This window comes from Alligator mississippiensis, chromosome 9 (assembly GCF_030867095.1).
Source record: "Alligator mississippiensis isolate rAllMis1 chromosome 9, rAllMis1, whole genome shotgun sequence".
In the NCBI taxonomy this organism is placed as follows: Eukaryota; Metazoa; Chordata; order Crocodylia; family Alligatoridae; genus Alligator; species Alligator mississippiensis.
The window spans coordinates 9161629-9171956 of NC_081832.1; positions in this window are offsets into that span (position 1 = coordinate 9161629).

Genomic DNA, 10328 nt, shown 5'->3' on the forward strand with positions numbered 1-10328 from the left:
GGTCCCTCTGGTTTACAACCCACGGGCTGCGTCTACACGAGACGCTGACTGCACCATTGTTACTACATCATCATTTAATACTTGTTTAGTACTAAATGACTGCGCAGTAACCGGAGTTACTGCAGGGTAATGCCGACAAACGTCTTTTTCATGATGCTACTGCCCAGCTACGGTTGTTACCACGCAGTGCTACTGTGCAGTAGTATTGGGTTACTGCACAATCAGCGTCTTGTGTAGACGCGGCCATGGTGTACGAAAGGTCTGACTCTCTGGTACACCTCATGTGGGTGTGAGCATACTCCCAGACTAGGATGAGAGCACGATTTCTTTGCTGGGTTGCAATGATGATCCAGATACAGGGTTATGTCGAAGGAGCCTCTCGGTGCTGGTACACTCCTGCATCCTGTTGCTATGTCAATTTATCCCAAGCTACACTGAGCTCCAAGAACTTATAGTTGGGACCAATACATTATCCAGTAAGAAAATGTGTGGTCTTCAACAAGGCCTCATGAAGCAAGAACAGGAAGCATGCAGTATATCCCCCCCCCACACCCCAAATTAATTGCTCCGATTTTGATTAAAATGCATTATCATATAAATATTTTATTAAAATTGCCATTAAATCTTTCTTGCTTATGAACTGTGACAACTTTAAAGCCTAACCTTTTACAGCTTGGCACCACATAATTATTTTGCTCATTAGCTGCATTTAATAGTTCGATCTCTTAATATGCTTTGCCATTTGGAACCTGCCTCCAGTGCCAAGTTCAAATCAATGCTGTTAGTTATTTGTGCCATTGCAGATAATTAAACAAAAATTAAAAGCAATTTAACCTTGTAGATACTCACAGTGTGGTGTTAATCTGGCTCAGGGATAGACTGGCATTCAAGAGCTGGCAGTAACTCAGTTTTATGGGCTCAGTTGTACATGGGTGCAAATCCCACTGAAGTCAGTATGGGTGTCTGCCTTTCTGCAAAGCAAGTCTTGAGCTTGATTCTACATTTATATTCACTTCATTTGTGCCAAGATAAAATGCTACCCAGAGAGAGTGGAATTGTTTGATGCTTGTTACATGCTGGTAAAAGTGAATGTACAGTGGAGTAAGATGGTGGAGATTCAGCCCCTACAGTACTTCATAGACAAGACATTCACAGCAACCCCTCCTTTTCCCCCCCACAAACAAACCATCAAACCATACAAGAGCCTGTTGTCACTTCTGATTCTGTTGCTGGGTGGAGATACCCTGAGAAGAGCTTTTAATCACATTATTTCTGAACTCCCCAGTATTGCCTTGAAACCCCAAAGTGCAAAGGCAGCAGTAAAAATGAAATGTAAAGTACTGGTAATATATAATTCATGACTTCTGTTTAAAAGGTTTGGATCATTTTGATGGAAAGATGAAGTTTAGGAGAGGAAGCAGTTTTCTTATTCTCAGTTCCAAGCTGGTTCTGCCCTATTCAAAAACCTCCCTAATTATATTTTCTAAGGATACCTGCAAAGGTGGTGGAGGGGTGACGGGGGGGGGAGGGGGGAAACAAGGTTTGATCCTTATCAAAATGCCACTCAAGCTCCTGAAACTCAACTGGAAAGAGAGACATTTGGATTTAATTCTGCTTAGTATAAGCATGTTCTCGTGTTCCCAGGGTGAGGGCAGCCCTGTTTGGCCCTTTGATTGCAAGAACCAGAGAACCAGCTTATAGTTCATCGAGCTCAGCAGGCCTGGCTTCTGCCAAGAGCTGAGACGGTCTTGTGTTTAAACTCAGTGATTGACACTGGGACTCGGAAAACCTCGGATCAGTCTCTGCCACAACTTTATTCTGTGATATTATTGTCTGTATTATTGTATTACCGTGACAGAGTAATATAAATACATGAGTTGAGAAAATGATGGGAATGCTGACCCTGTAACTGGTGCTGGATTACAGCCCCTGTAGGCTTACTCAGGTTATCTTGGGTACCAATAACAGTGAAATCAGAAGAGGCTTCACTAAGTGCTGAGGCTGGCCTTGTGCTGTGTCGCGGTCTGTGCTCTTGTGGCCTCACTGCTATTCGTATCTGAGCGAGCAGGTTAGGGATAGCTTGGGTGCGTCTATGCGAGCCACTGACTGCAGCAGAGATGCAGCCACTGCAACAGGATGGCTCACATATGAGATGATGATACCAGTGTGTCAGGCTCTAAATGTTGTCTTGCTCTCTTTAGGTTCTCATTTCCAAGGATAGAGTAATACTCTTCCTCCTGCCTGCTAGCTTTTTGTGTCCATTTAAAAGATAAGCTCTCAGGGCAGTTTTATTCTTACTGTGCATTTGCACAAAGCACACTGTGCAAATTTTTGACTGCCACCTGCACTTGCCACTGATACCCTGCACCTAATACATGATAATAAAGGACTCTCAGTGAGATCAGGCCCGTCAGGATGGTGAGACAAAGTTGGGGCTGGAGGCATCATTCCTTCAGTGCCTGTTCAGACCTACCCTAGCCCCCATTCCTAATTTAAGCTGTGCACAGAAACTGTCCTTACATGGTTGTGGATCCTATTTTTAGTTTGCCAATTAATCCAGCTTGGACTAGAAATCACATATCCCCGTAATTATAGGTGTGCAAATTCCAGACTGGCAGCTGGTTTCACATTCTCAGCTGGCAAATTTGCCCTAAACAGTCAGCACCCCAAGCTGATGGAGGATCACAGTCTCATGACTGCCTATGCCCATCTGTTGTGATGGCTTAGTGCCCTGGGACACAGGTGCCAGGCGGTTCTGAGCTGAGATGGGCAGTCTGCAAAGAACCTCTCTTTCGGCAGGGAAATCTCTCCTCTGTGCCCCTGGCCTTTCTTCTCTGCTGCTGGCATCTGCTAAGAGCAGGAGAGGAGTGAATGACAAAAGCTACGTAGAAAGGCTTTCTCCTAAAGCCCAATTGTCTAGCAGATGCCTGCATGGGGCTGTGCATGGACAGTGTTGCGGGCATTGCAGGAAAGCCGTGGGCTCTTGGGGAGAGAGAGAAACTAATACAGAAGGATGCACACAGGCCACCTCACATGTAGGAATGGTTTTAACAGAGTTCAATATCTTCTGGCCCTGATCCTCATCATAGCTACACCAAAGCTGTAGTGTTTTACCTCGGTGGAGGTCTGGTCCATCTTTTGATCCTGGGCAGAAGCTAAAAGGTCCCTATACTGTCATGGGAGGCAAACTAAGAGGACAATTATCTAAAATCCTTTTTCCTGCCTAAGAAACATCCCATCCAGCTGTTCAAAGTATGATTAATGGGCGGAGCAGGTAAAATGGGTCATACAACATGCCTAAACCCACTCAGCCTGAGAAACACATTAGAGCAACAGGTATTTCAGCCTCTGCTGGCTGATTATTTTATTAATAAGCTCCCCCTCCAACCTGCTATTGTATCTGTGGCAGCCCCCTTCTCTTACGTCTCATCTCAGTTAGAAGACACAACACCTGACACGCTCGGGGCCCTTTAAGTACTTTGTACCATTTAATGAGTTAAGTATCACAGCCTCCTATTTAGTTGTTCCTTCCTCTTTGGCAACAAAGAGGAGTTCAGCTGGTATGTCCAGGGTCACACCGCAAGACAGTAGCAGAACCCAGAACATCTGACACAGCTTAACCACAAGGGCTGCAGACAGAAGTGATAGTTTTTGCCTGATCTGGCCCATGAAAGTGCTCTGCAGCCGTGACCAAACAGAAACTGCAAAGCATTTGAAAAGGGCCTGATCCCACAAAAATCTGAACCATCATTGCCTGAGGGTGCAGAGGAAGACCTTTCAAAACAAAAGGTCTTCTGTAACTTCTGTCTGTGCTGCCTCCCAGCCTCGGAGCTGGTTGCAGAAAGGGAGGGAGGAAAGGGAGCAGAGGGAGCTCATCCTAAGGGTTCCCCAGCCAGTGCTGGAGGGTGGGGCAGGTGAATTGGAGCTCCCTCCTATCCCCCAGGCTCCAGTCCCCCCACCCACCCTCCAGCACTGGCTGGGGAACCCCTAGAACGAGCTCCCTCTGCTCCCTTTCTGCAAATGGTGCAGGCAGGGAGGGGGAAGGGGCTGTTGCTAGGGTAAACCAGCTTCCCCCAGGACCCAACAGTGAACTTCTGTTTGGTCCGGGGGGTCATTGTAACTCAGAACGCTTCCTGCAGAGCATTAGGAGCTACAACAGGGAGCTGCAATTCTGTCCGCACCCTTGATTTGCTTCTTTTCCCACTCCGTGTTCTCAATTTGATGGCCAACATTCGCACTTGACCTTTGAGTACTTTGTCCTAGCTAACTGGGAAGTTGGAATTACAATGATCACATTAAGGCTGATCAATTTTTGCCCCCCAATAAAAATGATTTTCTGAGGGGATCGAGATGTCCTCCTTGGGGTTGAAAAAACAAAGAAAAAAAACGAATTAAAAAAGTGTTGACTTGAAGTGAGTGTTTTCATCAAAACTTGTAACAACACAAGTGATTATATTTTCCTGGATACTAGGTTTTCAGTAAAGAAAATATTGATAAAAATGCTGATGTGAACACATTGTTAAATGGTTGAGAAAGTAGAAGTAGGTCCTTCTCAAAACTTGTCAAAGGAAAGTTGCTTTGAGAAACAAATGAAAAAATGAAAAAAAATTATGTGTTTGTCTGCAGCTATTGCCTTCATATTTGCCTGTATTTGGACCTTGTGTGGTCTGACATCTCTAAGTTCAGCATAACCTGATTCCTGTATGAAAGTCTAAGTCTGTTTTTCTGAGTGGTGTTCAATTCTCAGATGTTTCAAAGTCCATTGGGTCTTTCAAGATGAACTTATTAACTGTGTCCATTTCTTTGCTTGGGAGTCTTGACAATAGAATAATAATGGTCGCTGCTGATGGCACTTCCACTAAGACATGGTGATGCTGTATCTTTAACTTATTGGAGAAGCTTTGTTTTGCTATTACTTTGGGGTTTGGAGGAGGGTAATCATGTATGCTAGAGTTGTCTTAATACAGTACAACCTCATTATAATGAACCCCCAAGGGAGTGGGAGAAAAGATCATTAAAAGAGGGTGTTCATTATAAAAGGGTTAGTTAATTTGCTGGGGCTAATTTCCATTGAAAAATGTGGTTCCGGCTGTTGGGATGGTTAAAGCAGGGGTTATAAACAGAACTTGTTATCATGAGGTTATACTGTAAATCCTTTGATAGCTGTAAATGAGTATGACAAGAATCCAGGGCAGGGCATAGAGGGAAGGCCGAGAAAATTCTCCAGTGCATTTGGGGCAGATACTTCTGTACCTGACGTGTACCACAGGTTTCATATCCCATGTAAATTAAGTCCCTTATATCTCCTTTGCTAAATATGAACCAAGTAGTCACCTTGTAACTGCATTACTGTTAATTATGACTTTTTACAGGTCCTGTGCAGCTATGGAAAAATGTGTATAAATCAGTATCTGAGCCGTGAGTTAATTCAGTTGCTGACAGTTGGTAGAAAAAGAATCATTAACTGGTTCCTGCATCTTTAGTTTGAGAAATCCTGCCAACGTGCTACAGAGTTAGGTCTCTGAATGGCTTCACTACCATGTGGTGGCGATTTCTTTTTAAGGAACAAATGCTTTGAAAATAGGTGACTGATACCTGATAAGCAGATACTGAAATTTTTTTTTGCAATATGATTTCAAATGTGTGTAATGAGCAAGTTGCCTTATTGATGTTGCTAATGTTAATGAAAGTTCACATCTGACTGTTCTTCTCTTATTTTATTGTCTTTCTCTGGTTTCAGTATGTGGCACTAAAGCCTTTTTTTTTCCCTGAGACGCTCACAACGCTCTCTTTCTTCCTTAATTCTGGGCTTCCGAAATCAGTTCTCCAGGCTACTCAGTGATCAGAAAAAATTACAGCTGAAAACAAGGGTTCATTATTTGAGATAAATCAAAGCTGTACATTAATTGGATGTGGCAAACTTTAAATTACCAACAAACCCATTGAATCACATATAATTTATTTCTTGCATTCAGGAGGACACCTTTTATTAAAAAGGTGGTTAAAACTGCCAAGAGTGTGGTTTGGATTTAGCTTGCATTATTTATAAATAAATGCTTGATAAAGGGAACGTGCGCATGATTTGAACAGGAATGTGTATACAGCACGATAGTACCGAACCGAACTATACTATTAAATTCCCAACCTAAAACTCATTCTGCCTGAGATCTGAGCAGAAGTTTCCAAAGCTGTGGAAAAGATATAGCCACATGATAAGGAACACAAGACCCATCTATAGGCAGGTTTTTACCCTCTCACCTAAATTGTTGCAGAGCAATGCTCTCACCCCATTTCATTGCCAAACAAGGAGTGAAGAGAAACACGTCTCCTCACACCCAAATTAAAATGGAGCCCAAACCCTGAACTGTCTACTAGCGTGAGGGGAAGAGAGAGACTTTCTGGCACAAAATGCTCATGTCAGGCTCAGACAAAAGGGGCTGGGCAGGAGGATTGCCCTTCACACACATCCACACATGCTCTGGTTGACAAATGGCTAGTGTATCCACTTGCTATGGAAAAATTAAACCCTTTTTGCAACCTGGCTGAGTCATTCGAAGTCCTTTTTATTTATATTAGTGTCTGGAATGCTTCATTTCATGGGATAGCGCACTTAGCAGACACAGATGTCTTAAGGAGTTTTCCAGTGGAACTATGGCCATATATATTTACTTGTCATATTTTCCACTGCCCATTTGAAAAAAAAAAAAAAAAAGGATTAGTGTCACAATTTCCAGTTCCACCCTTTGACTGGGGTGGGAAAAGAGGGAGATATTTAATGCTCGATAACCACCCGGCAGTTGGACGTTAAGTCTTTTTCAAAGCACTCATTCTATGCAAGTGCCTGCAGGGATCTATTGATTGCTGAACTTTTGGGATTGATTTTGCTTTTGCTAAATGCATGGCAAACCTCTTGCTGACCTCCCACTAGTGTCCTTAGAGCAGGGCTAATGTTTTAAAGATGCTGTGGGATGTGGCTAGATTGGGACAATAAAGGAAATGAATCTATTTCCTAAGACAGTTCCTTGCTGCCAGAGCACATGGTGACAGCAGTGTTTGGTCCACAGATCATGGGGCAGACTGAACAGTCGAATGGTTCTTCTCCAAGATGTGGTCACCTGCTGCAGCCATGTGCAGTCGCACAATGTGGTAGGACTACTGTGGCTTCCAGGTGGGACCAAAGGCTGGAAAAGCCAGTGGGAAAGGTGATGTGGGAAGACCCTTTGAACAGGTTTGGCAAGGTTGTTTGGATAAATGACCAAAACTATAACTGAATTAAATCCTATAGCTGGAGTAACGCATTTGAAAATCAAGCTACATCATTAAATGGCTCCTTCTGACCTCAGCATTTATGCATTTTTGGAGTATGCTGGTCACAGGGGCTCAATATTTGCTTAGCTCTGCTCCTGCTGAAGTCCAGGGGAATTATGCCATTGACTTCAATAAAAGCAGAAGGAAGGCAATGCTGAACACTTGTGAAAATACTACCTCTAGGGGTTTCATTTGAGGGCAACAAAACTAGGTCAGAAAACTCCTGAATGGAAATTGTTGAAAATGTTCTGGTCTCTTCTTCTTCCTGTCAGACTGGCAGCATTGTAACATTAGCCTCTTTGGCAGTGTATCACTCCCAACCAGCATCCAAAACAGCGGCTAAAAATAAATCTGTGTTATTTTGGAGGACGAAGAGGGAAATGGGCTTTACTTGAGGGTTTTTTTGAACTTCAAAATCAGTTTGATGCAAATTTTGAACAAAGTGGGACTATCTTTGTCTAACCCAATAGTTTATTTCTCATTAGCATGGGCAAAGGGGCTGTATGGGAGCGGGGACTGAGGTGTAACTGAGGTTCTGCGGCTGACTTGTAGCTGTTATTTTTAGTTGATGTTATGGTGCAACTGATGTTCAAAATGACAGACAGGAAGGTAGCTACTGGTGGCTGTAGACACTGATGTCATGTGACTTCTGCAGAAAATCAGTCACCTTCCTGTCCCCCTGTGAGTCACATCTTCATCAATAACTCCATTTTTGGCTGGGCAAAGGCACAAGCAAAAATCCAAACTGCAAAGTAACATGTTTAAAAATTATTATCAAAAAGAGTGACTCACAAGGCAGCAATCCTGCCTTGTCATCTCCTGGCTGCTAAGGAAGCAAAGGAATACCACCAAGTGAATTCCAGAAGCTTTATGCACCCCCAAGAATGCCACCCTTAATGGAAGTTATGCACCAGTATAAGACAGAAACCATTGTTCTCACATTGCTGTGTAATATCTGTGCCCACTGGGCATTAAGAGCACACTTAATAGTCATTTGGTTGCTATTCATAATTCACATCTAGTCACACCTTCACGAATACTTCACTTCTAAGTCATTCTATACCAAGAGCTCTGTCAGCCACTGCATGTTATGAGCAAAGTAGATGACCACTTCCAAGGACGGTTTGGAAGAAGACCGACTCCCCTTCCTTTTCATCAACAGCACGTGCAGTTCGTGTCTGGTTTCCATTGCTGCTGTGTTTGTTTGTGCGCCTGGTGCTGCATTTGAGTTCCTGGAAGCTTTGAGTGGTGCTTCCTGGAGAATTTCCTTTGTTGGAGGAGCCCACACCAATCAGTAGGATCAGGTTTTGATATTTCAGTCCACTTACTTCCTTTATACCCTGCTTTTCCAAAGAGCAACATTAGACGTTCAGTCAAATTGTGTTCCTTTAGACCTAAAAAACACAGCTAACGCCCAGAAGAAAAAACTGAGCTCTCCAAAAGAAAAGGCAGAGGATGAGGACCTTATTTTGCCAGGCGGGCATAATGCACAAGAAGATGAAACTCCCTGCTCCAAAAAAATGTACGGTCTAAGAAAGAGACAACAACGGAATACTAATAGCATGGGATAATATTTGTCTGGTGAACAGTAGCCTACTCATGCCAGTAGTTTAGCTGTTGAGTTTTGAGTAGATGTCCTGACAAAAGAGAATTCAGTCTCCTAAAGGAGGGTAACGGGCTAATCGTGGGGAAGTTTACATGGTCCTCCCACGTATGAGTGACAGCACTGGAGATAGCAAGAAGGTGCTTGTTTAACGCTTAAACAATAGATGCTGAGGCTGCGTTGCCAAAGGATTAGAGATGGGAGTTAATAATTTCTATAGTTACCTGTGGCAAATGTTGGGAGAGATGAAAACGGGGGGGGGGGGGGGGGGGGGGGTGGATGCTGAAGTGACAAGCGAGACCCTGTCTCATTTTGTTTTAGGACGCAAACAAACTAGCACATATCTCAGCGCGTCTCTTTGGTGTGACCCATGTGTTGGGGCGAAATTAGCAGGAAGGGTACGTGAATGATGGATAACAGGAGCATAAGCGCAAATTGCTGGCTGCGCCTCCGCTCCGAGCTGCCTCAAGCTGTGCCGTGTTGTTCAAAGTGTATCATCTGTGCAGCAGGCTTGGAGGCTGGTTCAGGCTGATTATGAGCTCACTGAACCGGAGCTGCCAACTGCCCGTACAATTACGGCAAGCCTGTCAAATGGAAGACAGAGCGAGAGGAAAAAAATGTTATTTTGGATTGCTGGCAAACTATATACCGTCCGTCCCCGTCCCCACTCCTTTCTATGCCCGGTTGATCAGCAAACCCCGTTTGGGGCATCCCTGCATTGGCTCTGGGAAGGACAGCTGTGAAGAGGGACTGCAGAGTTGGACTGTAGAGAATCCATTTCTCTCGCGGGAATTAACATTCATTTTTGCGGTAGCACTTCCCAGGCCCAGTCACAGACTAGGCTTCCATCGGACTACATGCTGTGCAAATCCAGAACAGAAATACCTTGTCTCAGTACTCAGACCTCAATACTTTGGGTCTACCTGAGTGTTAATTATGTTCTCAGATAAGACGAAAAACACGTTCTCATTTCATGGGCTGCCCCTGAGGGAGGGTACCAGGGTCTGGGAGTTTGAGAATATGGTTTCCTTTTCTCTCCTTCCGGGCTCCCAGGTAGAGTATGAAGAAGAGCGCCCGCACCACAGGCCGCAGAGGGCACAGGTGGTGGCTCAAGGTCCCAGCTGTCGTGGTGGATTGACTCTTTCCATGTGGCAGGTGGAATCAGCTGTGAAAGAGAGGACCCGGGATGGCAGAATCCTCCACTTGTGTCTTCCTTTCTGGAAAAAAACATCTCGCCAAGTAGAGTTGCTGAGTCCTGCTGCCTCCCTGCTCGACACGGCACCAGGTAGGTTTCTGTTCTGTGGACCTAGAGCTGATGGGATCCTAGCCCTAGAGACAGAGAGCTTGGCCTAGACTGCTGTGACATACCCCTTCTTCCAGCAATAGTCCCCTTCCGGGGCCCGTTAGTGAAAGGCTC